At 40.4% G+C, this 27,521-nt stretch overlaps 1 long non-coding RNA gene across 3 annotated transcripts; it reads right to left on the bottom strand.

The window, feature by feature from the left end:
• Positions 1-4,215: 4,215 nt before the first annotated feature.
• Positions 4,216-27,521, bottom strand: LOC112529992. 3 transcript variants are annotated; one of them, XR_005840404.1, is made up of 8 exons: positions 27,319-27,521; positions 20,843-20,942; positions 20,046-20,317; positions 16,617-16,900; positions 11,846-12,032; positions 11,131-11,275; positions 10,063-10,140; positions 4,216-5,741 (listed from the first exon to the last, which is right to left on the bottom strand). It is a non-coding gene; the product is annotated as an uncharacterized LOC112529992 (long non-coding RNA). The 3 variants fall into 3 exon arrangements; XR_006931678.1 differs by lacking the exons at positions 16,617-16,900; positions 20,046-20,317; positions 20,843-20,942; positions 27,319-27,521 and having other exon boundaries at positions 11,846-12,315; XR_003071008.3 differs by lacking the exons at positions 4,216-5,741; positions 16,617-16,900; positions 20,046-20,317; positions 20,843-20,942; positions 27,319-27,521 and adding an exon at positions 8,653-9,073 and having other exon boundaries at positions 11,846-12,315.

A 27,521-nucleotide genomic window follows, 5' to 3' on the forward strand; every position in this document is an offset into this window, starting at 1 on the left:
TTCGTACTAACAACCTTAAGGGTTCACATTCCACCCACTGAAGTCATAATGCTCATAGCTAACATTGCTGGTTTCTTTAAAATTCTTGGCCCTAAACTTTTTATCCGTAATTGAAGCAAAATTCAAGCAAAATAGAGCAGTCTAGGGATAGATAGGGCTGAAGGAATCTCCAAATGTATGCGGTTTGCCCCAAGTCTGACTTTTCTCCTTATTGAAATATCTCTGTTAACAGTGATGTCCATATTAAAGTCTTAGCAGTCTTACCTTCACGTATTTGCAAACATAAACTGTAGCTGCTCCTCTGTACTGCGCCTTCACCTGCTTTAGCACTACCTCAGCCTCATCTTTCAGGTGAACAGATACAAAAGAGATTTTTTGAGTTTACGCTGTGGTATCTGAAATTCAGAGATTGTGCTTCAGAAGATAGACATCAGTGAATGCAAAATATTTTCATTTTGAAACGGAGGTGACATTCAGTATGAAACTTAACAGTCCTGGTTGTTCTCTACTATGTTTTTTTGCCACTGTGATCATTGCAAGCATCCCAAAATCCATGAGGAGCAAGTAAAAACATCCCTGCCAGTGCCCAGCAGTACCTTGTTGACCAGCCAGATGCCATGAACATGAGCAGACCTTCCTGGCAGTGCACTATGCTTGTGCTTTGCACAGCTGCTGGGCCTGGAGGTGAGACCCATCTTGCTTGGTGGCACACAAGAGAGGCATGGGCATCCCCACTCTGAGCTGGTGACATCTTTCTAATGGTCTTTCCTAGGAAACGGTTTGAATTTCATCTCTTTTTAGATGTCATGAGAACTGTCAGCCAATCTCCTCCTGTTTGCTGCACTAAACACTTGTAGGAAATAGCAACAGGAACAAGCTGGCCAGATGACACCTGACTGCACCCACTGTAGCCGTGGATTTTCTGCTATTAGCATGGTACAGACACAGAGGCACAGAGCCAACTGGCTTAAATCCTCTGCCTGCTTCACCTGCCGGTGTCTGCAACTAGGCAAAAAGCTGCACTTTCAAGCATTCAGACTGCAGTCGGAAAGTCCACCCTCACCCACTTCAGCAAGGTAGATAATTGCCAATAGCCACTAAAGCATTATGCTTTTAAGTGCTAAAACACTGGGTTCCATGATGTGGGAGTGGGCCACTCCCTTCAGAAATGGTTCTCTGCAGTTGCACTCCATCAGCACCAACATTTCTCTTTGTAGATCACCACCCCTCCATCTGATTCCTCCCCTCCCTTTCTCCTCTGTCCTTCCTTTTTCTTTCTCAGCTCCCTATAGCAGGAGTCAGCCCTGACAGGTCTCTGCAGGAAGGCACGAAGGAATCCCTCCCCCACTCCATCAGCAATCGGAGATCATTCGTCACATATTTTATTCCATGTTATTTTGACATTCTTAAGTTAAAACAAGATCGTTTGGCACTTGGGCCAGCAGAGGAACTTCTCCCTTTGATTCCAGGTCACTGCACAGCCCCTGCTGTGTTGCCTCACAGTTTGTGTTCAGTAGCTGTGTAGGGAGTGCTTTGAAAACAACTTTGATTCCAGGCAACACATGATAGAGAAGGGTCCTTTGTGGAAAACATGCACAGCAATGAAAATCAAAGAGAAAGAACAGAAACAACAACAACAAATCTCTGAGCCGCACAGAGTGAAAGACTATTGAGAGTGACTTTATATTTCTGCAATGAAACAAAAAGTCCCAGAATGTTTCGCCTTGCTGAAAACTCCCAGACCCAGGCTATGCCAAGCCTAGCACTGTCCAATTGTAATATTTTTACCAAAAAACTGGCAAAACAGAAATTGGTGTGAACTCATACACACATCATATCAGTTACAAAACTCTGTGAGTTATGCTGAAGAACTTTGCCTTAAGGTAATTCATAGAATCATAGTATCATAGAACGGCCTGGATTGAAAAGGACCACAATGATCATCTAGTTTCAACTCCCCTGCTATGCACACGGTCACCAGCCGCTAGACCAGGCTGCCCATTCAAAGTAGGATTTTACACTCTTATATGGAAATCATGTTCTGTATGTTCAGCAAGTTTCAGAACTGGGGAAAATATCTGGGACAGCTCAGAAGCACCATGAGCTGCAGCCCTGGCAGGGCAGGTAGAGGCTCCTCTGCATAGATGCAGATTATGTCCATGCACACTTTTGGCAACTGTGATCGAGTCTGGGCAAAGTCCAGAGGGCCAAGTGGCCTCAGTCCCTGGAGAGCATCATGAAAATTCAGTCAGACTCCCTCAGCCTTCCTGCCAGACTGAAGTCAACGCAGGCAGTGAGGAGAAAAGAACTCATGACCTGAGCTGCCGTGGCCAATGAAGGAAAGGGTTTGGGGGACATGCCTTGGAAAACACTCAGAGGACCATGATGGTGAAAAACAGGTGCAGAAGTGGCTGTCCTGACCTGACCTGGAATTATCTGTTTGAAGGTACCTCCCTGAAACAGCTATGGATGATGAAGAGTAACCACCACTGATCTCTCCCATTCTCTTCCTTTTGCTGGAAGGCAGCAAATTTGGACCATCTGCTACAGCTCAGTCAAGAGCTACTGGAGTGTGCAACTCCTGTGCTGCCCCACCAGCCCTCTCCAACTCTGCTACTGGAGAGGTTAGTTTTTTTTCAGTAAAACAAGAAGATATTATACTCCCTTTATTTATTTATATACAATTATGGGACTAGGCCAACTTGCTGAGATCAGTCTCTCATTTACTGGGATGACCTGCCTATTCAATTCGTCTCACTGAAGTGAGTGGGCTGGTTACTGCTACTCTGTGCTGCTATTGTGGTGTACACTACCCCTTACCACACCAGCAAAAAACCTTCCCAATTTAGCACACATGTTCTGGCATGCCATCTGATCTAAATTAGAGCAAATCTTTACTGAGATTCCTTGCTCAGCACTGAATTCCAGCTGTGGTAAGCCACTAACACTGTCACACCTAGTTTCTAATTTGAATGCATTTTACATTTCAATATGTTTTCTGAAAGTTTAAAAATTCCAGAAGAGGTGGATTTCTTCCTATTCTGTCACTTTTTACGTATCTCATGGCACGGTCTTACTGCCCACCAGCACCAAAACTCCTGAGTACACAGTGGATGTAGGCAGGCCATCTTTCCTGGGACCCTGAGGCCCCAGGGACACCACTGACAGGAACTCTTCTCAATTCCTGCACCTCCAAGCCACCAAGACATGGTGGTTCATAAGTCAGAGCCTCTGCAGCCTGTACCAACCCTTTGAATTGTGAAAGGCTGAAAGCTTTGAGGCTAGGCAAGGCTGATTTATGGGTGCTTCCAGCAGATTCTATGCACCAGTACATGCACTTGGTATGACAGTCATATGTTAGATTTTAATAACCAAATACTGAAGCAGTGCTCCATGCAAAACTCTGGACTCCAAGTCTAGGTGAGATACTCAGAGCTTAACTAACATGTATACTCTCAAAATTATCTGCAGGCTGTAAGGTAGGAGAGGTATCACCAGCATTCTCCTTTGCAAGCCTCTCTTTGTCCAAGTCACAACAGCTAATACAGTGCAGATTAGTGTCTGTTTAAATAACTCCACAATATGCCAGCACAAAATGTAATAAGGATGGAAAGGTAATCTCTACATGTTCAGTTTTTCACACATACCAAGGAAATATTAATGAGGAAGAAAGGATAAAAATAAAATTACAAATGGGAGAAATAAATGCCATCTTCACAGAACGTAAGAGCAACTTCTGCTTACAAAATTTAGAATCTGCGTTGCATGGCAATTAGGCTTAACAAAATGCAACAATGAATGTCAAAGGAATGCCATCCTGATGTTAACTGTACTATGTGTATCAATAAGTTTCTTGTTTTCCTTTCAGACATTCGCTGCACACCCATTTATTCCAAATAAGGAAAATACCTCTTGAGTAGTATCTTTCTCCATCCACAGCGAGGAACTATACTCAGGCTGCAGTTAGATCTGAAGCTGAAATGCTGAGAGTCATGCTGACATTAAATTCACAGGGTTCTCTTGCCCGGGACCTTCCTTGTGTCACTCAGCCTCAGGGTGGATTCATATCCTCCTGGTAAGGATGTGCAGTAACAACACAACCTACACCAATGACTAAAGGACTAGAGCTTTTGTTCTTTTTTTTTTTTTTTTTTTTTTTTTTTTGGATGTTTGACACAGCCTAAAAGTTCGTCTCCAAATGCAATGTGCAAGAAAGGAAGCAGGTGCAAACCACATTTCTTGGAATTCTTTCCACAACAGTCAAGGAACAAAGAAGCAGTCTTAGAGGGCTACTGAGGCACAGTCAGCTGCTCACTGTTGCATGGCACAGCAACCTTTCTGAGGCAAAAAGCTGCATTTGGATCACCAAGTATCTTCCAAATAAAAGGAGAAAGTGTCACCTCAAAACATCAAATTTAATTTCTAGAAGTGAAGAGGAGCTTGTTTAAAGATAACCTTGCAGACTTAGGAGCTAGAGAGAATATCAGCAGTGGAGTACAAAGCAAGCATATTTTAGAGACAACACAAAATGGATTGGAAGAGTGGCAAGTGTGAATGGAAGCAAAGGCCAGCTGCTTTCCCAGTGACAGAGCTGCGTGTGATGACACAGCTGGCACCAAGAGTCCCAGTCCACCAGGGATCCATCAGGACCCACACAAGGCAAGGCAGCAAGACAGAACAGACATGGCAGCCAGTGTCAGCAGAGAGTCCAGATCATCAGATAAGTCTGAGATGGTGAGGCAGGTCTGTGGTCAGGAGCAGAAGTCAATCTACAGGTCAGGGTCAGGTCCAATCATAAAAGTAATGACATCTCAGAGAGGGTAAATCTTCCACCTTGCCCTCACAGATATTTGCAAACATCAGCTTTACCGGAGCTTGAGAGGACTGAAACGATGCATTTCCAGTATGACTTATTTGAGCACTGTATCTCAGCATTTTGCTGCAGTGACTGGATGCAAGCCATGCTCATTTGGTCTTTTTGATGCTCAGACTACCACAACTCACACAACCTACAGCAGTGCTCTGAGCAGTCACACAAAGACTAGGTGCTCCCTCTCCCTGCCCAGATCCCTCCACAAAACCAGTGCAAAAGCCCCCGGACCTGCTGGCCAAGAAGGTTCAAGGGACACAAATGCTGCCCATTCTCACAGCTCCAGTGCTAAGTGGAGAAAGCACCAATTTGCAATGCTGGCTTCCTCAAGTCTGCACATGATGGGATCTCACTTCCTAAAAAGGAAATGACACTTGTTTTGTCCCCTCATTCCACTCAAATAGCACAGCTTTACCCTCAGCAGGCATGCACAATGAAGATAAGGATAGTAGATTCTATTGCAGTTTTTATAATTATTTTTTATTTTTTAAATGAATGACAGGGGCACCACCTAATGGTGAGTTGGAACCCTTGGCTTTTTCTTTCTGCAGGAAACTGCAGATAGCAGAGAAAGTTTTAAGATGTTCTGAAAGTTTGAAATGTCAGTTACTAGCACGGATCATCATATCAGTAAGTTTGATTAGGGTACCTCATATTATACTTGGATATGCAACCCAATGCCCTCAGCCTCTGCACATATCTATCTTAAGAAAGAAAATAAAGCAAGGAGGATTTTAGGCAAACTGCATGTTAAATTAAACTTAATTTCTTAGTAACTAAATTATTCAAGTGAGAGAGAAAAAAGAGCGCTGATTAGAGACCAGGATTTGTAGTGACATTCCATCTTCTGAGCAATATTTCAGCTGGAAACCTGCAAAAGGAACAGATGTAAGTTGTGTCACTTTAAAATTTTCAAATTAATTTTGAAATGGGTGTTTAGCAGACAGTTCTCTGCTATTTTTTGTATTGATGATATTGTGTTCCTATTACTACTACAGAACAATGGCATCTAGAGGAAAGTAGTACATCCACTTTTTTAACCTTAAAAAATTGATGAGCAGATTATCCAAGGTTGCTGTACCTGCTTCAGAGATTAACCATCATTTGGAAGTCAAAGGGCAAGTATTTATTGGCTGCAACGTATTTGATTCACAGCCTTGAGCAGGACTGTATTTCTCATGGGTATTTGTGTTAATTTCAAAAGCTAGACTGACAGATAGTGTCTGAAAACAAAAGTAGAGAGGGATGGATTTAAGATGAATGCTTTTCTTTCCAGAATTGAAAGTGGCCTTGTTTTTCAGTTGTTGGACCAAAAAAATACTTCCATGTCCTTGAAGGATTGAGGGCTATCAAAACAGACAAAAGGAAGACGTGTGGTTTACTGTCATCACAGTTCACACGGTTCATATTTCTGCTAAGCTCGCTGTGCTGTTTCACAGACTATGTGGCTTGGGATTGCTTTCAGACACACAAATATGCACGGAAGTACAGATTTAGATACAACCCAAGATACATCTACAGACACTTGGTGCTTCTGAACAATCTGTATTGAATCAAACCCACTTATATTAAAGTATTAAGCACATGTTGTCTTTAGAAATTTTCAAAGGCATCTTTGGGAAGTTGTTATGTGGAAAATTTGAGTAATAGACTTAGACCAAAAGGACAGTGTGCCATCTGAACAAACAGTGTCTGTATAGTATTTTGTAAGGTGAAGGACTACTTTGTTAATACCATAGTGATATCATCATATTCTGTTATTCTAGCACGTTATGTAAATGGAACACATTTTTTTCAGTCTCTTCTTCATTAAAACACATATTTTTGCATTAATTCAGAGCTCCTGATGCAGTGTTGAGGAAAAATAGCCTGAACAAAAGGTCTGAGATTACTTTAGAAAGTAGAAAGAGTCTAAAATCCTGGAAGAGATCTGCAGTTTTTAACTTGACAAATTATAAGAGCTGAGTTGGTCTCAATCACTATGGAATGTAAAATTTTTGGCCAATCATATGCAGTCATTCATGCAGATGAATACAGGGAAGGCAGTGACTGGAATGGACTAAAAGAAAACCCCAAACACAATAGACAAACAGTAACTTAGAGGTTAAATTATCAGTGTCAGCAGAGGACAGTAGCAAAGAGAACTACTGTCGTGCTGCAGCAGCTCTGGCAGATTACAGCATGTAATCCGGGAAGATGGACAGGTGGCGGCTCTTGTATAATGCAAGTATGGAATTTGCATTGCAGAGGATTGCACTAATAATCCGTGTTATGGGCACTGCTTGCAAATCAATGAGTAGCTAAAAAGTTGGCTTGGAACATGTATTGCAGCAGGTTCTTGAATCCCTAAATCCTTGTGTCGAGGCAATCCTTTCAAGATTTCCATTATGTTTAAAATAAAGCTTGCACCTCTCTTCCAGTGTCCCCTGACAACAAAGGCAAAGCTAATAGATATGTGTGTTAGTGACACAGGTTTCCTTCACAGTTAATTCCACAGGTCATGCCATTTCCAAAAGCTCTAATGGACAACGTCTGACTTGCTCCACTGCCAAAATCCTGGCGAGAAAGAGCTTGTCATTCCTTCTTTCAGCACTCATTACCTACAAAGAAGTCACAACAGCACTTGACCAGAGTTGATAGTAAACATGCTGCTCCAGCACTTTGCTGCCTCTCAATATGCTTCACACAACTTCTATCTTGACTGCGACCAACCTGGAGTCTGCAACATCGGCACAAGTGGAGGAGGCTGGATTCAAGCAAGGGCATCAGTAAGATTTTAGTTCCACACCTAAAAAATTTTTAGTGTTTTCCAGTCTCTCACAGATTGCAAAATTCTGAAGTCTGAGTCAATAACGGGCTTAAAGCAAAGAATGAAGCGTGGACTTCATCTGTTTTGCACAGGAATCTCTAAATGTGATTAGTCAAAGCCAAGAACACATCTATGCGAATCCCAGTTCAGGCTGCTGGGATGGAAGGTTTCTACTTCGAAACTGCTACTGCCTGATCACAGTTCAGCGTTTAAGATGCCTTGTAGGATGCTAGCCCACACGTTATTTACATTTGGAACTCTATCAGCATCACCCTAGATCTGTTCTTTGTTCTCCACAGGACGCTGTTAGCTACCCTGAGGGTGTGCCAAGTACAGCCATACACCTATGACCTGTACAACATCAAGACAAAGCAACAGGGAATGGAATTACTCAGTGAAAAACAAAGAACAGCACTCTTCAAGGAAAAGGTTATCCGAGAATTTCTTGGCATTACCTGTAGGGTCTCCATTCCCTGTTTCCTTAACTACAGTGTCACCCATCTCAAGAGAACTCCCTGCAATGCATTCTTCCAGCACTTCTGAAGTGATGCCCCTGGAGAACTGCAAAATGGTTCAGATCACTCTAAAGCCCGCTCTGTGGTTAGTGCTGTGGGACATTAGTTCTGGATGACTAATTATTTGGTTTAAAAACAGGTCTTTTGTTTCTTGGGCTATAAAGACAACATGACCACTTTCTGTACTTTTGACCCCAGGGAAAGAAAAGCCACAGATAATAGAATTAAACCCTCATTTCACTTGAGATAATATTTGTGTAAGCTCCCTTAGTAAAATGTCATGTACACTGCCAAGTCTGCAGGTTATCACTTCCACAGTTTGAGTGTTTGGAGACAGAGCTTGAAAGTAGGAGGTATTTGGGAGAAAGCTCTCAGAATTATAAGAGCTGTAACCGTAGAACTTTTTTCCTACTCAGCCCAATGTCCCCTTCAAGACTTGAGCTCAGACAAAATAACAGTTAGGATATTTTTTATTGTCCCAACACAGAAACATTATATAAGGTCTCAAGGCCACACAGATTATTTCCCCCCTGCAGAATTTGCAGGGAGAAAAATCAACACTTTCAACTGTGATTCTAATTGTGCTCTTTTTCAAGGGATTATTTTTAAATTCTAAGCACCATGAAGCAAGAGTGCAAGTCTTCCCCATCAGCACTTAGAGCCTTTTCCTTATAACTCTGAAATCACACCAGCAATAGTAAAGCTTCTTGGCCAAATGTTAGTCTGAGACGTCGCTCCATTCCAGGGAAGAAATGAACACTCCCTCCCTTTTCCTGCTGCAGTCTTGTTGTGTTTGGTTTCAGGTAACTGAGATCAGACTCTTCCATAACTTGGGAGCCAATCTTTCCATTGTCTTCTCCCTTCCACATCATGAAATTCCTTAAAACAGTATTGCTCTGTAAATTGCAGTGCATACTTGGAAAAAAAACAAAACAACAACAACAAAAAAACAACCCACCAGTAAAGAGAGAATTTCGAACTATCTTGGACACAGGCAGTGCTCTCTAAGCTAGTCATGTGATCCGGCAATGCACAGATTTTAAGAATGGTTTGACTTCTCCATAAGGAAATGGAGATTAAGAAACTTAGCTTCAAAAATACAACCCCATTCTTTAAAAATTCACATACTTAGTATTTATTAAGTGCTGAACACTGGTCCAAATTTTTCTGCAAAGGTATGTAAGCTACCAGTTACCATCACACCTGTCCTCTATCACACCTGAATACAGTTATGCTGAGTGCATATGTTCATTTATTTGATACACAACAGCATAACGTCCTCCTTAACCCTCAAATCCCTCCCCCCCCCCCCCCCCCCCATTTTTTTTTTTGGTCTTGAGTCCATGCAAACAATTGGACTGCTGTGTCTCAATGTACAAAGCTGGTTTTGTGGGTAGGCCAGAGAAGGCTGCTGGATCCAGGAAAACAAGAGAAAAGAAAGACAAAGAAAATATTAGCCCTGTTTTCTGCCATATGCTTTGGTGTCTCATTACAGAACAATCATTTAACAGTGGTCATCAGAGCACTAGCATGCAAAACCACATGCAAAACCCCTTGCTTTGCATGGTCAAGAGAGGATAGCTGCAAGAGACAAGGGAAAATAAGGAATATCTGAACAAGTCCCCTCTTAAGCCTCTTATAAATACTATATTCAGTTGAAAAATATCAGGGAACTCCTCCTTGTTGTTGAAAGAGCTGCAGTGAGATTCTACTGCTATGGAGCTCAGCAGAAGGATTGGCCCTGAGACTGTACTCCTAGAAGCCTGCCAGGATAGAAGCATACCTGCAGGGCAGCTGAGGCACTGAGAGCACTGCTACTTTGACAGGAATTTAAAATATTTATCAAAATACTTTCACTCTTTCCATACCTGAGTAATTTTCTCTGATGTTCTTTCAGTGTATCCACTCCTTGAACTCAGATACCAGAACAAAGTATCCAGCCTCAGCTGCAATGCCAAGCACAGAGAAAAAAAAAAAAAAAAAAACTAATTACCACTCCAGATCATGTTTGGTATCTCTCACATTGGGCATACTTATCACATGCTGTTTTCCTGAAAAAAAAATGACAGATGGTACCAAACCAAACAACATGCACAAGCGTTCTGCCCGTGTTGTTGCCTTATCCCCATAGAATATAGTAACCGTCCTAGCAGAACAATAAGGCTCCTCCTGCTCTAGTATCTCCTGCCCAGCCCTAGCAAGTGCTCATTAGCAAGTGGTTAGGGTTAACATACCGACTAGCCTTCCCCAGAATAAAAACCCATTTCACATTAATCATCAGGGATACCCACATTTTCTCATTAAGAAAAAAAATATGAGATAGTTGACAGTGTTTCTTATAATCTAGGGGATCAGCATAAATAACAAATTTGCCCTTTACCTTATCACTGTCTGCATCTCATATTAGTTTGCCATAGTTATCTCTAGATCTGCCTGATGGGGACAGCAGGCCCATAGACCCACCAGCCCAAAAAGGCTGGGGAGAAAGAGGAAAGAGAATAGGGAGGAAAATTTAAAAAAAATAACGAGCAGTGACAATGGTCTGAGGAGGAAAATTAATTGACTAGTTATAATGGTAGAAATACAAGTTAATTGGGATTGAAGCTTATAAATCAAATAAATGAGAGAGAGTTTCTAAAAACTGAGGTTCTTACTCTGATCCACCAGGGAGCAAAAAGATGTTGTCTCATGACATCCAGTCTGTTTCATCTTTCTCACCAGCCAGAAAATGGAAGTGGAACAACAAAGTTTTTTGGGAGCTGTATACGTCTCCACTGAGACTCCCTGTGCACTACATGATGTGACAATGTGGAATACCGAGAACAAAAATCATAAAACCATGATACAGTTACTGTAATTCATTCACTTGACCAGTGCCAGGATATTCTCATTTGTTTCTCTCTTCCCATACTAGTGTAGCACTTGCTTCTCCTTACCTGCAGGTTTTTCCCTACAGTGCTTACTGTGGCTGTTCAGTCAACACTGCCTCCTTGCTTAGCACTTGCATTGAGTATCTGATGCATAAGCTTCCTGATAAGTCCATGTAGAGATGCTGCTTCTTTCCAGCTCTTTGTTAAATGGCTTGATGGAGACAAGCAGAAAGAAGAGAAGGGAATGATGACTAGAACACAAAGTCACTTTGCCATACACACAACCTAATTTAGCCTTAGACACCCCATCCCACTTAATATCAACCAAGGACAAATATCCATTCCACAGTGCTCAGATCTTAATTACTAGAACTTCTTAGGCCCTGGGAGGAACTATTAATCATCTGACATTTATCATCCTTAATTATTTACTAGGTACACCTGAAAAGTCAGATATTTATAAAGCAAGAGCAAATGACTACTTCTCTTTTCCCATGTGATTAGCTGTGGATGAGTTTCTTAAGCTTTTTATTCCGTAAACTTTTCTCTGTTGCGTAATCTCACAAGCAAATTGTTCCTTGGCTTTGTCAGATTAAAAAAATATAAATTAGAAGCAACTTGTATTAATTATTAATTAAAGCATCTCATGGGATTTATGTCCAGGAGTAAAAATATGTCTCTAGACTGAGGTATCTGTATACATTCCTGCAGCCTGCTTTGCAGATTACTGCTAAGTGCCATTTAGTCTTTTGCATGCTCTTTGAATTGGTGTAATACCTACCTTTCTGAAGCTGGCTCTAATCTTCAGGCTTGGCAATATGTTTTTGCTGAATAACTTCACACATACAAGCAGCCTTGTCCAAAAGGCAGAGCAGCACTGAGTGACAAGCAGAGATGGATTCCGCGTGTTTGAGGGTGTCCCTTTTACTAGGCAAATCAATACCATATTTCTCTTCTTATCTTGAAAGCTATGGGAGGACAAATTACATTAGCATGGATCTCTGCTTTGGCTCCTGCTATGCTCCTGCAGAACAGCAGACTATAGTTTTATGAACCTTCACCCTTATATGCTGTCAGTCAACTAAAGAAAAGTCTGTGGCATGCTTGAACATGCTTAGCTAGAACAGGTTTGGGGTGTTTTTTGTGGCTGAAACATGGAGGTAGTGGCTGTGTGTGCACTGAGGAGCAACTGAGGATCTTACTACTGGTGCCTGGTCCCTGTTGGTTTCAGCTGGCTGGTGGCAGATGAGTACAGTATCATCTGCAGATAGTATGACTAGATACATTAACTCTGTTCTATCTCTGCTATTTTTTGATATTCACAAAGTCTATTCATAGGTCAAGGTGAAATTTCTGAATATAAATGCGTCATTTTTCTCTCCGTTTTACTGGCAGAAAATGCATGGAATAGGACTACAAGAAAATAGCTAAATCTAATCATACTGGTTTCTTTCGTTGCAGGAGGATATACCAGATAAATCTGTCAGCTTTAGCTCGAATATGTGTGACAAGATGATTCTGAGAGTAAACTTGGTTTTTCAAGAAGATTTCACCATAAAATGCAGAGCAGACAAAGATTGTTCGTGGGGCTCAATCAGTCAATTATATAGGAAACAAGGGGTCTAAATGGTCAGCTCTCACAAAAAATGTGGGGAAGGAGCAGTGCTGCTGAATATACCTGTAACTGATCAGAAAACTGGGAAAAGTGACCATCCACTGAGAATGCCTGCTCTGAGAGTCTTGCCTGAGCAGGTGTTGGACTAAATGGCCTCCAAAATTCCCTTCCAACCTCAACCATTGTGTGATTCTGAATCAAATTATTGTAGAGCATGCTATTGCTTTCCCAGCCTGGTACCCTGCCTGAGACAACAGACCAAGCCAGTCAGACTTCTGTTCTTGCACACTTCTGGCAATACTTGGAATTTTCATGGGTAAATTTGGTTGATCATGTGCTTAGTGGTCTGGCATAGTGGTGCCAGACATGAAATAACTGAACAAGGGCCCACATGAGCTGGAGTAAATATGCTAGACAGGAAGACCATTCATGCATCAGCAAAACGCCAGTGACAGTGGCACTGAGGACAGCTGGCACAGTGTCTGTTTTCATATTAGGCTGCAGAAACTTTGGCCACATGGAAAATACATACTGGGAAAGGTTCCCCACTTGGATTAGCTTTCAAATCATGTCTGGGAATTAGATGGAGAATGCTACCTGGCCTAAGACAGAATGGGGCCTAGGACTACACTAACTATTCAACAGTAGATAAAAATGAATTTCAGTGCACAGAGGTGTTTAATTACTCGTAAAAATGTAACATGTATAAAGACTTTCCATCTCCTGTTATTTCTTTTGGAAACTGGGACCCTGATGCATTAGGCTGCTCAGCAGTGTCTTCCCTCCAGAGGCAGCTGTGAGTCTGCCTGCAAGCACTGCATTCCATCATTGATGTTACTCTCAGCCACAGCACAGCTGACATAGCTGTAGCCAGTAATATCTTCCATGAAATAACTTTGCCTTTAGTAAGTCTAAAAGATGAGTGTGATTCTTCTGATTCTGTGGGTGTGTGGTGGAGTGGAACTGTTTCAGGTTGAAAATTCTTGTTGAAGACAACATGTAGAGTTACAGGTTGAATAAAAAATTAAATTTTATAGAACAGCTTCTGCTGCACTAACTTGTTAAATGTTGACCTCTGGGTCCGATATTATCCACATCCAATTGACGATCTCGTATATTCTGCAAAATTAAGATTTTAAATGCTGGTTTAAGTGGCTGTGATATCACTAGGAAAATTACAGGAAATACTAACCTGAAATCCTTGTAAAAAGATAATGGTATTTAAATTTGTGTTTTAAGATGCATTTACCTTACATGACTGGTAGGTAAAAAACACCTGGGATCTACTGGATTTTTTTATTTAGTTATTCTAGAATTTTGTAAGCCACATTTGGAGACATTAGTTTTTCCCAGAACAAAGATGGATGCCTGAATATATAGATACCGATTTCACTGAGGTAATTTATTAATATTCTGTAAAGAACATAGGTTAATCAGTGCCTTCTTTAATACAAATGTTGTGTAAGATTTAAAGACTGCATATAGACACTTGATATCATGTTGGACACTCAGGAAACCAATGCAAAATTATAATTGCAGCAAAGTGAAATATGGAAAAGTGGTCCGAACATCACCCACGGGGATGCATCATATCTAGCAGTCCTAAACCATTCAAAAACCATTGCTGAAAAGGCCAAATCCCTTCTGGGATTTAAATAAAGAAATTAGATGCAGGAAGAGAACTACGGCCATTTTGCAAGAATGAGTATCAGCTCATTGGTCCTTATATTTTTGTAAAGAAAATCTTCCTGCGATGGTTATTCTCATGAGCAGCCAAAACAGACGTCCTTTTGAGAATATAATTTGAAACTCCAGAAATATAGGTCAGAACCAATCCCCTGTTCACATGCGATCTTTATTTACTTTGGTTTGAAGGTTGGGGGCAGGGTTTGTTTTTTGCTGTTCTTTCTTAGATCGAATTTTACAGTACTACTAGGAAAAAAAAAAAAAAAAAAAGGACTCAGTATTGATCCTTGAAGGTTAAGAACTTAGTGCACTTAAATTATTCTAACCCAGAGAGTTTGAAATTTATAGTCCCTCTTGAACCTCACTGCCTCACCAGCTTCCTTGGGAGGACCCTGCTGCAGGCTGCACGCCAACTGCAGTAAAATTTAAAGAGGTGAGAGAGAAACTTCCCAGAAAATATAAACATTTCATGGAAATGAAATAAGTCTTCCCTTATAGGAACTCACCTCAGCAAGCTTTAGATAAATGGAAAGGTATTCAGAATTGTAAGTGGATATAAAGTGTGGTGTTTCAGATACATTTGTTTATGAGTAATGTAGAAATGAGTATTGTCTAAAGATGACAGAGTCACAGAGTGAAGGGCTGTCAGTCCCCTTCCCCCTCCTTGTCCAGAGGTCAACTGTGAGCACTAAAGCACACACTGCAGAGTGAACCCGCCCTGGTTTATGCCTCCCTCTAGGATGGATGGCAGCCACACGCACCTCTGCCCCCCCACCCACAGGAACAAATCCCCGCTTGCTGCAGTCACAGCACTTGAACTCATGACATCAATACACCCTGTAAGGGATCTGAAATATTCCCCAAGTTCAGAGATAGGAAACTCAGAATAATAGCAATGAACAAGGCACTGGAAAGTACTTCCCTCTGTGTCCTAGGTCTCTGGCTGACATAACACAGAAGGCTCACATGACTACACAGTAACAACAACAGCAGAGAGAAATAATGTGTGAGCAATCGAAGGGCTGTAAATTCCTCAGCCTCACTAGCTGGGCACTGAGCATGGAGGCCTGCTCATCTTTCAACTTCCCGTGACCCACATTTCCTCAGAAATCTCTGTGTTCATGGAGGGTCTGGGACACTGCTAGGAAAACAATTAGCTGGAAGCAGGAATGGGATTTCAGATGGAATTTTTGCTTGGGAACATACTTAAAAATTCAAGGCCAGCAGGGCTCAGAAATTTGGGGATGTTGGTTGATGCAGATCTTGTGCTGCTCTCTTTATGAAAATTGAAACAGACTGCTAAACAGAAGTAAACATGGCTTATTTTGGCCATCGTTCTCACATGGCCAATTATTCATTCAACAGACACTTATGCAAAGATGATGGATAAATATAACACAGGTGTGTCCAGCCTGGCCTTGTGGACTCATTGCCCAGTGGTGAAGTGTTTGCTCACACGGCATTCTACGATGATTAGCAAAATTTCCTTGTAATGGTTAACTGTCTGCTAAATGTACCCACAAGCAACCGTATGTTCACTTCTGTATATGCACAGAATAAATCATAAACAAGATCATACCTTTATCAGACTTGTCATATTCTGTGGTTTAATAGGAAATAAAGGAAGTGAAAGCTGATGCACAGGGTAAATCATGTAAATTTTACCAACTGTTCCCAAGTTCTTCAAAACATTTAGCAAACCCTCTGCAGTTTAATCCTTCTGAGGTTTCCTTTGTTGCCCACTAAATTTAAACTCTATGCTGCTGCTGCAGACACACCTTCTGTGGGTGTATTTCTGTGAGAATGAACATCAGCAGAGGCAGACTGCACTGTAAGATGCTGTGAGTGTCAGGGAACAGGTGCTAGGCAAGTTTCTAACTCATAAAGCAAGGTAATTGCTGTCCTTCAAATGCCAAACAGGGATATCAAATAAGGAAGAAAGAAGGTAGAAGCATCTGAAATATAGATCAAGCCAATGAGCCATGCAATTTGGAGATGCCTACTACTAAGATTTTGGAAGATTCTCTCTAGGAGGACAGTACATGAGAGTCAGTCTTTGAAACCAAGCTGGAAGTAGTCTCCTTATTTCTTCTCTGGTTGGGAAAGCACTAACTGCTATCCAGCAAACACATATACACATACATAGACTGTGGCTGAAGCTCTGTGGCTAAAGCTCTGAACTGGAAAGACAATTGTAAATTTTGCTGCAGGACCAGTTTCATAGATCTGAGTTAAATACTTGGGTCCTTACCCATGTTTGAAAGAAGTTATTTGGATTGATCTAGGCTTCAGCTGAGTTTGGCTCAAGCACGTTTTCTCTGTGATCCTTGATTCCTGTTCAGTCCAGCTTCACCTGATGCACTTTAACTCGTCTCATGCATTTTGCTGTACACCTCAGAACAAGGGACTTCCTTTTGTTCTCGTGTGACAAATATCCAAGGATCCCTTCATCTCAGTTGGGTTTTGAACTCTGTCTTTATTATCACTTCCAGTTGAACATTAAGAGAGGTGATTAGGTCACAAACACTATGGTAACTATGTGAAATAAGAAGAAGCAAAAAGTCAAAAAGCCCAGCATTTCCACAGGCTTCCACTGGAATAGTTTCTGAGGTTAGAGTTGTTTCTACTAATGCATAAAAACCTGATTCGTATAATAATTTATATGATTCAAGCACAAATCCATGCATCATATGTGCATAGGCTCATACTTTTTCTAGACATTCATTTTGTTTCCTTTCTGTTTGTTTCTTGCAAACCAGCCAACCTCAGGTGACTCCTTGCTCAGCCATTGAAAACTGGCTTCATGTTTGCTGATATCAAAAAGAGTTTTAAGAAAGTTATTTTCAATGGTATTTGAAGAGACAATAAGTAGTAGGGTTAATGCAAAGCTGTCAGAACATATATATGGAAAGCAGACTGCCACTCCACTCTTCCTGAATGACCCTAAGGAGAAGCATCATAGGCTATAAATCTTTACTGTGGTCTTATAGCCAAAAGCTATATCTTTCTAGTCAGTTGACAGCATTTTGGTGGAAGGTGGAGAAGAACTAAGGAAGTAAGGGATAATGCAGGAAGATTCAGCAGTTTAGAGGCAAAATTCTTCACACCAGTAACTTTGAAATGGGATCTCAGGCAGTATATACTGCTATCTCAGAAGATCTTTCTTGTTCAGAATTCCTTTTAGAAATTTTGTGAGTGAAGTTAGAGATCAAACAAAGATGTCCTTTACTCAAAAGTATACAGGGTACAGACACAGGTGTTTGCAAAGTCCCCATGCCTTACCCCTTTCCGAGTACATTAAGAATTCAGTCTTCAGTGTCCTTGTACTCACACTGCTCTTTCTCACCTCCTTCAGCAGTTTTTCACAGCCACTACCACCAGCACACATCTCCCATTAGTTTGTAACCTGGCCCACTCCCAGCTCTGCCATTCCCTGCACCCCAGTGGCACAGCCAGCCTCCTTACAGTAGCACAGCCCATGCCTACTGGTCTACATAAGATAGGCACACAATTTCCTTACTTCTCTGGCTTGAATACCTGTGCCAGTATTGGCACAGTCCAGCTGAGACTGGTGTTGGATGTCTCCTCAACCCTGCTGGTGTGACCTTCCCAAACAAAGACACTCTTCACCTCCAGGAGTTGCAGGGGAGGGTGAGGACTCTAGTGCAGGCAGAGGGTATGTGGATACCCAAATACATGGCCATCAAGGGTTTATTAAAGAACAGTCTTAGCAGTGCACAGATTCATGGATGGAACAGTACTTTTCCTCCAGGCTGCTGTTTCTCTAGGATTCAGCCCATACACATCAACAAAACCTTGTACTTGTTCATTCTGTTCACATCTCTGCTAATGAGAGGGAATAACTAGCTACCCTTGTGGGTCCTGCCATACTTCTAGAGGAGTTTCCTGTAAGCACAGAAGACTAGACGCATTTGGGTCTTCAGAAACATGCTTTAGCATTTCTGAGAAGTCATTGCTTACAAATTGTACTGTGAAGACACTGACAAACTCTGAATCTGAGCACTGAACAGGAGAGGGAAGAAGCCAGAGCTTGCTGTCACTGCTTAATGTATCTGCAGTATCCCAAAGGCATGCATGGAGGAGGAAAAGTGATAGCAGCAATGTTGCAGCCTCACTTGTTTGTGAGGTATTACATCCAGGAAAGAATTGCCTTGTAGGGAGCATAAATCAGGGGCTGCTTTCAACTTTTAAAATAAGGTAAAGTTTGAATGAATATAATTATACCCTCTGATGCAAGTAAAACAAGACGTGACAGATAAAGCTGCCACAACTAAGCTAATACTATAAAACTTCAGTAAGCAACTAGCAATTGGCAGACAGTTCAAAGATACTTTTACTCTCCCCTAACACTGATATTGTGTCAAAGATATCTCTTTTTAAAGCTTTTTGCTGAATTTTATATACTTAAAGAAACAGAGTTGGCTCAAACAGCATCATTTAAGCCACATTTTTTGAGATGAGACCATGCAAACCTTACGCAGTTCAGCAATGCCAAGTGCAATGTCCTGCACCTAGGCTTGGGCAATCCCAAACATGAAAGCAGTCTGGGCAATGAGTGGATATAGAACAGCACTGTGGAGAAGGACTTGGTGGTACTGGTGGATGAAAAGCTGAACATGAGCCATCAGTGAGTGCTTACAGCCCAGAAAGTGTGGGGAAAACATCTTTATTTGAAAGGCTTTTTGAATAATGGTTAAGCTTGGATGGTGACTGAAGGTAGTTTTGGAACCCAAATAGTGAGATATGGCAGTTAGGTGCTGTAAACTGAGAAAAGGAGACAAGATGCATGCATTCTAGGCAGAAAAGTCAGCCAGCAGGATGAATAGAGATCTCACATGTAAATGATCTTTACAGTTCTGACATAGGGAGGAAGTCTGGAAAAGCAGACTGCAGTATTGAAGCAGAAAATTATGAGAGCTTTAGAGGAAATTTTTAAATAATACCTCAAACTGAAACTAATTCAAATGATAAGAGAATTCCTATCTTTCCAGGTACTTAGAAATGTAACTGTTACGGCAACATCTTTGTCTGCTTTTTACATTAAAAAATAAATGCTTTTCTATCATCCTCATTATATTACTTACAGGTCAGATGTAAAAAATGCGAGTAACATGACTGTGAAATTCACCAAAATATTCATCAGTCTCATGGCTGCAGTCTGGGTGCAGAAGAAAACAAACTGGATGTTGTGGGACTGTTCTCGTCTCACAAATATTCTATGTACCATACACATCTGCTGTGTTTTCAAGTGTTGATAGTAAAGTTCATTGCTGCCAAATTTTGTTTGGATAACCAGAAACTCATTAAATTAACCTTACTCCACTTCTTCCTTTCTCTCTCTTCTCAAGATATTTATATAATTTCAGATCAAATGGATTATCTTGATATTTGATCCAAAGCTTTAGGGAAAGCATCTGGCTCTGGTCCTCCTGGTTTTTTATAAAAAGCAAGACCTTAGAGATCACTGTAGGTTGATACAAAGCTAAATCTCACAGTTAGTTCAGGTCATAAAGGGCATTTACCAGCAAATTCATAGAGAATTCATGGAGAATTCATGGAGAATAAGTACTAGCTGAATGTCCAAGGCACAAGAAAGGCTCTCCCATCAGTGCTAACAGGGACACACACAAAATAGAGAAAGAAATGAGACATCTGTCACCTGCTGAACTTTCACCATTATGTCTATGGGAATAGGAATGCCTTGCCCTGCTCCACCAGCCTTGATCTGCAGTCTCCTGACTGCTTATCTCAAGATGGTTAGAAATGTGGAGAAATGTTGCTCTGGAACAAATCAGTGCAGCTCTTCATGATCCCTGGATGAGAAATCTATGTTTGCACAGGACCTGCTGGGGATGTTGTGCTGATGAAGCACCAGAAACTCCAAGGTGAACAGTGTTGCCAGAGTTGTACCAGTCAGGGAGTATGTCCACCCTATAATGAGCAGCGCACAATGTTGTACATGTTAGGAAGGGGCAGGGACTGGAGGACCTGTAAGTCCCTGATAACAAGAATCAGATTAAAAATCAAGCAAATTTAACTCTTCATAAAATCCCTTTGATAGAAAACCTCCCTTCACACACAAAATACCATGAAAAGACATAAATTATTCATAGTCCTTTAACAGAAAAGATCCTACTGCAGAAAAGATTTCAGGTAAGGTTGATGTTATAAGAATGTAAAAATAGAGATATATGTCCAAAATATATATAAAATAGCATATTTTTCCCCATAAGTATGAAGGGTGCATTGAGTGACCTTCCTTTCCAATAGGATAAGAAATCTAATGCTGGCTTAAGAAACTTAGAAGTTGTTAGTAGTTATATATTACTGGTAACATATTTTACACTAGTCAGCTATGAAAAAAAGTAATAAAAAATGCAATTACATGTCTGAACTGTTGCTATTTTTGAAATTAAACCAACACACAGCATCCTTGCTGCAGCTTATATTACTTACGTATAACTTGTGCAGTTATTTTCACCAGTTTAACCATTAACCACGTTCCATAAAAGTCTGCTGTTAATAGGTCCTTTGGGAACCTTGAAAATAACAAGATCTGTAATAAAAAAATTAATAACACTGGGAGAAAACTCACATTAGAAAGGCTTTTTAGAGCATATAAAAGGATGTATAGAAAAAAATTTTAAAAAGAAGAAAGAAAAGAAGGGGGAAAAAGAGAAAGAAAAAAGGAAGAAAAGAAAAAAGAAAAAGCAATATTTGCAGAGAAATTTCCCAGTGCTCTGTAGTAGGTAAATCTGCATACCTACCATTGCTGAGAATTAAAAGAGGAAAAGTCCAGTATTCAAGCAATGATGCACAACTTCATTACATATATGATTTCATGATTATTGAGAATATTACTAGACTCTCTGTTGCTGCATTAAGTAATTTTATTCTTTTGATAAAATCAAATACAGTAATAGATAGTATGTGCTCTTACTAAGACAAACTCTAATTCCAATGTAATGACTTTCAGGATGTCCCATATTTTGTGTTATATGGGAGGTTGGAGCAGCTGACAGCTGTGTTTCCCTACTGTTGTCGTAAATCAGTGACCAAGACAGACAACTCACTTAGCCAGCCTCATCACTGCCAGCCAAGTTCTTCTTGCTCTGCTCTGTATGGCTGTGGACAGACTTTTGATTGTACAGTGCCCCTTATGCACTACAGAGCAAATATCAAGGGCATGTTCACATCTGTGGTTCGTGTCATAGGAGTTCAGAACATTCCCACAATGGTGCTGTCCAATTACTAGCATTAGAAGATAAACTCACAAACTGCAGCTTCCTCACTACGGGCTTTGCTTGAGAAGTTTCTCATATGCTCTCTCTCATGCTCCATCACTGCTTCATCCTCATTTATTCCCATATAACTGACTCTGAGACTGCACTGTAACTTGAACTGATGGAGTGATCTGGGTTAAAAAATCACTGTTCAAAAAACATCATTGAAACAAACTCACTGTCAGTAAACAGAGCTAAATTAAGATTGCAACTGAGCTGAGTAATTCCAACCTGTGTACTTCTCAAGGGCTACCCAAAAGATGCAGTATTACTTCCACCCCTTTTACCTTGACAAAAAGTGCTCTTATAACTGGGGTTATCTAAGGACTAAAAATCCAAGATGTTTTAATTTCACATTTCTAACAAGCCTGACTGACATTTATTTGGGAAACTGATTGCTCTGGGATATTAACAATGGCTTTCTCACAGACCATTGATGATTAGTTCTACCTACTTGCTACTGATTCTAACCTAAGATTTTTGGAACTTACTGAGGTGATGGCAATGGTCGATGGAAGCAAGTTGAATTATTTTGGCTGTAAATAAAATTTATGACAGTAGGCATTCTGATTTCTTACGAAATATTAATTGTATATGATGTGCCTAGGAAAACATTTGGTTTTATGGTTTTAAAGCCAAACACTGTTGCCAATGCTTATATAGTCCTTCAGCAGCAGCATTCGAGATCTGGGTCTTTAACAGCTGTCATTTTCTATGGGTTCAGACCAGAATGCTGGTATAAAATTAAAAGATTAAGTGATCAAAATTCACTGAAATATTCTCTTGCTCATTCTCTCTGAAGAATGCCTTGTATGTTGAGAACAGTCTTATTATGTGCAGAAGCAAAATGGCTAACAAAGTGAACTACTACCCACTGCTCTGATAGAGCCAAGAATGTTACTGCAGAGATCACCAGGTGAGTGGCACTGTCCCCACATGAAATGAACCCGGAGATTCCATGTACAGAGTATCACATTTCAGAGAATATTCTTGACATCTTGTCATACACAGATATAAACGTTATAATAGTAATTCCCTTTGAATGCAGTGTTTAAACATACAGTATTCTTCCAACAAAGTCCCAATTTTTGAAGGGATTTGAAAGTAATACAGTTTCAAAGCAATGTGCTGAATACAAATGAAAAATGAGTTCCTGTAATGTGCAGACAGTGACTAACCAACAGAGACAAAGACATTTACACAATTCCTCCCACCTCAACTGGCAGTAAGAGGAAAACATTGCCTATGGAAATTATTTTTTAAATAATTAAGATGTAAAATTTTCTTTGAGCTCTTAATGGTGTGTAAATAGGAGAAATATACTCAATGTACTTCCAAGCTGCAGCAAGCCAGGAGAGAACTGACACGGCTTGGTCCGAAGAGCTTGGCTGAGAAGAACAGCTGACAATTATGGTCACTGTCTGCCGCTCCTTCCCCTACCCTGCACCCTCCTGTGCTCCACAGCTGTCTCACTCTGTCCAAAAGCAGTGTCTGTGCCTCCATTAACAACAGCCTGGGTACTGAAGTACAACCAATACTAATGGCACGCATACAATGTGATGTGCATTATGTTTTTTCTCATAGGGTAAGTTAAAATTAATGTATTTATTCTTGCATTTGCAATGCACTGAGTGTGAAGAGTTAGTTCTGCTAGTTCTGCTGGTACACAGTAATTACTTCAGCTTCGATAACAATCATGTGACTTAGCAGTTTGTCTTACTCAATACAGCTATGGAGATGCTAAGCTGTTTATAAACCAACTGCTGAAGACAATAATCAAAAAACTTCCAATATCACCTTTTTTTTTTGTGACTAATTCCTGTGCAGTCACAGCTGGCGTTCATGAATAAATGTTAAAAATATAAATAAACCTTTTATATGCTGCTGATGAGGTGACTGAAAAATCTTTCATGGTGTGAAAAGGAGGAGGAGAAGAGAGCATTATTCTCTGAGCAAAATAATGAAATCAAAGACAAATCTTGTATTGAGAGATATTGATATATCTACTGTATAATGCATGATACAATAGGAACAGACAAGATTTGGAGTATACAGGCCTTCTTCATTTCTGAAATTGCAGCATGTGACAGACAACATAGAGAGAGAAATACAAATTAGAGAGGAGAGGCAAGGCAATGCCCAACCTGCGGGGCATTCCACATGTCTAACCTGACTCTCCTTTGCAATGCCAGTTTCTCAATAAACACACTGCTTAGTGCTTGTAGTACCAGAAGCAACAGTATTTAATACCTCTACAAAGATGTAGAAGAATCTGTGGCTGTTATTTCTTTCACTTCTTTGACTTGCTAAGCATCTATTTCAGTGATGCCCTGTGACTGTGAATTCCACAAGATGATTGTGAGAGAAAAGTGTTTCTGGCCCTTAGCTGTATTTGTTCTTACATTATTTGAAAGGATAAATTTGAGAGCATGATTTTCTGTTGATTTTTTTGAGATGTCATTTTTATGTTCTTTCTTTTTCCATCTCCTCTTTCAACAAAATTAAGTTATCTACAGTAAAATCAAATTCTTTTTATTTCCTGCCTCTGGACTCACCAAACTTTCCTACTGTATGTGGATTCAGAGATTGAGGAGAGAAGTTGAAAAAGTAGTCCTAAATGTTGTATCTGAGTAATGAAATTATAACAATTTTTGTTTGGTGTACCTAATTTTTGTGTATGAACATAAAACATTTTTGCTCCAACTAATGGCCACAGTATCTCTCTAGAAGCTGCTCTCCCAACTTCTCTTTTCTGTTTCTCACCAGCATCTGAAATATATTCTCAGTCCTTTGTAAGCCAGAGGGCACCCTGGAATCCCACAACCACCCTACGCTTCACTCTTGAAGATTTTACTTTGGACTAACCTTACAGACTTACTGAATGCCTCCAGTAGCTGGCAAGCATTCCAAGGGTGCAAACAGCATCTGAGCAACATCGTTCTGTTGTATCCTTCCATCTATCTTATTCACTGTAAGCTTTCTGTCAACAGTAGCAACAATGCCAAAGGCAGCTCATTACCAAAGCAAAGTTATATTTTCTCAAAAAATGTGTCAGTAAAATATTTGAAAGCCACATTCAGGAGGGTTGAATGCTCCCTCCCTGGAAATATTCAAGGCCAGCCTGGATGGAGCTGTGAGCAACCTGGTCTGGAGGGAGGTGTCCCTGTCTATAGAATGGAGGTTGGAATTAGATGATCTTAAAGGTCTCTTCCAACTCAAGGCATTCTATGATTCTATGATTCATTATAAAATTAAGCATGGTCCCAAATATTGTCCTCTAGGAAATTCATGTTTACTTTTCCCAAATTGTCTGTCTACTTCATTTGTGAGTATTTTCTCTGGCAGTCTGAAAACATCTACTGACCAGCAGCGCTACAAATCCAACAAGTTATTGACTGCTTTATGAGCTACAACTGAGACATCAGTTCAGCTAAAATGTAAATAGCCTTCTTGGACCTCATAAAGTCACCTCTATACATCTGCTCTTCTTAATGCAAAATTAAGGAAGAGGAGCATCACAGTTATAAGCATCTATCACAGAGGTAGGTTGGTGTACTGGCTGGCAATGGCTGTGATATGACAGCTACTTGTTTGCTTACTGCAGAAACTATTCTGATGGCAGAATAAACACAGCAAAATGTGAGAGGACAGTATAATGCCAAGAATCAGCTTTAAATTGGAAAACAACTATTTTGCAGGCTTATGACAAGTGAGGCGAGTTAGAATTTTATTCTGCTAACCCTGACTTTCTTCCCTGTGATGCCAGCAATGAATCACTGAAGTTAAACCACACAGGACAGTCTCCAAACCACAGGTATGAGGAAAATGTAATCAAAACACCATTGAGGATTATAGATCTGACTCTTTCACAGTGCATCCCCTCATTACTAGCATATCTAATGTTAAGCGAAAGCTTTATTTTTCAAGCTTACTAGCTGTCTCATTATTGCAAAGTCATTTCTTAGTAACTTAGTAACAGTCTACACAGAAAATTTACCTTACTCAGTGAAAACAAGAGCCAGGAAGGAAAACTATGTTTCTAATTGCAATGTAGCAGAAATCCTTTTGTTGGTATCTGTAGTTTTAGCCAAGGTGAAATGTTCGGTTAAGGTGGATGTGCGCCTGTTTTTTTCACCACAGTACAATTTGTTTCCAATCCGTCTTATTCTAAAATCTAAAGGTGCAGATCCTTCCCAGTGTTTTGGGTTTGTACTGGGATCTGGATCTTTGTCACTACTGCCTTTTGAGTATCTATTGTCAATGTTGACAAATGTGTAGGTCTGCCTTCAAACATGTACTGGAAATATTACCAGGATTATCCTTCATGCCAATGTCACTATCCATTCACTTAACAATCACTCAAAGAAATGATATAAAATATCACTTTTTTACATAGATGAATAATAGAGTGTTTGTCAGTCACTTCTAGGCTGACTGAGCCCCGTTAACTCCCTGAAATTAGAGTCTTTTTTTTTTTTATAAACCTCCCGAGAAAATGTTGACAAAACAGGCAATTTTCTGTAATTTCTTTGTGAGCTTCTGTCAGCACAAGAGGTAGTAAGAGCCCACTCATTTCAGATAACACCACTGGGTAACCTTTGACATCCACCCCCTCGCTGACTTTGGAGGCTCCTCTAAGTGTAACAGTTGTGTCTTTCAGGTTGCAGGATGCAGGATCACAATCTGGGCTCTTGTTCACTGAAGGCAGCCTTTGTTTCCCAGCTGACTAAGAAGCTCTTATAAAAAGGGATAAGAAATGTAGTTAATAGCTCAAGAGTGGCCTAATCATCGGCTGCTATTACCCATCCAATATTAGGGAGGATGACAGACCTATCAATAACAGAGCCCCAGGTGAGGTACAGGAGCTGATAATGTGAACTTTGGCTTGATCTTTGCTCTACAGAGCGTAGCACTTATTTGAAAGAGAAGCCCACATCTGCTTTATTCTTCATTTTGTGCCAAATATCATTCAGCTGAGCAACTTTTGTGTTTCGCTGTCTTAAACTACAATAATTTGACCAGTTTCATTTATAAGCAGAGATGAAAAGTTAAGAACTCTCCTGTCAGACTGTGTAGCTGGAAATACACATCTATATACTTGTGTCCCCTTGCATGATACTAAAATGTGGCAAACTGAGAAAGTGAAAGAAAGAAGGTGTCCATATGCTGCTTGCCTTTATAGCTGTAAATGAAGTCACTTATGTACACAGCTTTGTACACATGTGCATAATCCGTACTGTTTTTCAAGTATTTAGTGTTTCCTTGAGTAAACAAGATACAAAAGCTAAACATACAGCAAATACATCACTATCTTATGGCCACAGTATACTAAAATACAGGAAAAGGCTACAGGATAGGGCAATAAGATACATTTTTATCATGTACGCTGAGTGGCTTGCACTGCCTTACTTCAGAGGAAGTACAAGAGCTTTGTTTTAAAGGAGAGCAGAGACATCATTTTTTTCTTGATCTGTATAAAGTCTCCAGTAGTTAAAGGCATGATTTCCACAAACATTTTTATAAAGAATGTACATATAAATATTGTTAAAATTCTGACATATGTATATCCTTATGTGTTTTCATTCACAGTAAGACTTCCTGTTCTGCTGTAACAGCACAACAAAGCCATGTTCCCATTGAGAAACTTACCTCAACTGCATGCTCTTATTCTTGGAACGTCTAGGTCACAGCACTGTGTAGTCTGTAAGTAATCCTCAAAACAGAGCACTGAGTACTGCTCGGAGTACACTGCACTAAGGCTGGAACTGAGACTTCCCTGAGGAAATCATTCAGAGTCTTCAGACTGACAGCAGTGTCTGTGGTCTGAAGCTGCACGCAGCTGCCCTTCATGT

The sequence above is a fragment of the Gallus gallus genome, chromosome 17 (genome assembly GCF_016699485.2).
Source record: "Gallus gallus isolate bGalGal1 chromosome 17, bGalGal1.mat.broiler.GRCg7b, whole genome shotgun sequence".
Classification (NCBI taxonomy): Eukaryota; Metazoa; Chordata; class Aves; order Galliformes; family Phasianidae; genus Gallus; species Gallus gallus.